We start from the raw sequence: 317 nt of genomic DNA on the forward strand, positions 1-317 counted from the left end.
GGGATAAGGAGAAAAATAAATGATTAGATGCTGAATCAACCCACTGGTGCTGGGAAATGACTGGAGTGTATTTGCAGCTGTGCTGGGGTTATTATTATTGGCTGAGTTAAAAGTGATGGGATTATATTTTTTCCCATGTTTAATTAAGGACTATTTTTCAGAAAAATAACTCACCCCCCCCACATCCCACACACCCACATCCCCCCGCACATCCACATTCCCCCACAGACCCACATCTCCCCATACACTCGCATCCTCAAATGATCCCAATTACTTAAATATTGTATTACATGCTGTTATGACTTCTGGCATACATT

Source organism: Penaeus monodon, chromosome 22 (genome assembly GCF_015228065.2).
Source record: "Penaeus monodon isolate SGIC_2016 chromosome 22, NSTDA_Pmon_1, whole genome shotgun sequence".
Classification (NCBI taxonomy): Eukaryota; Metazoa; Arthropoda; class Malacostraca; order Decapoda; family Penaeidae; genus Penaeus; species Penaeus monodon.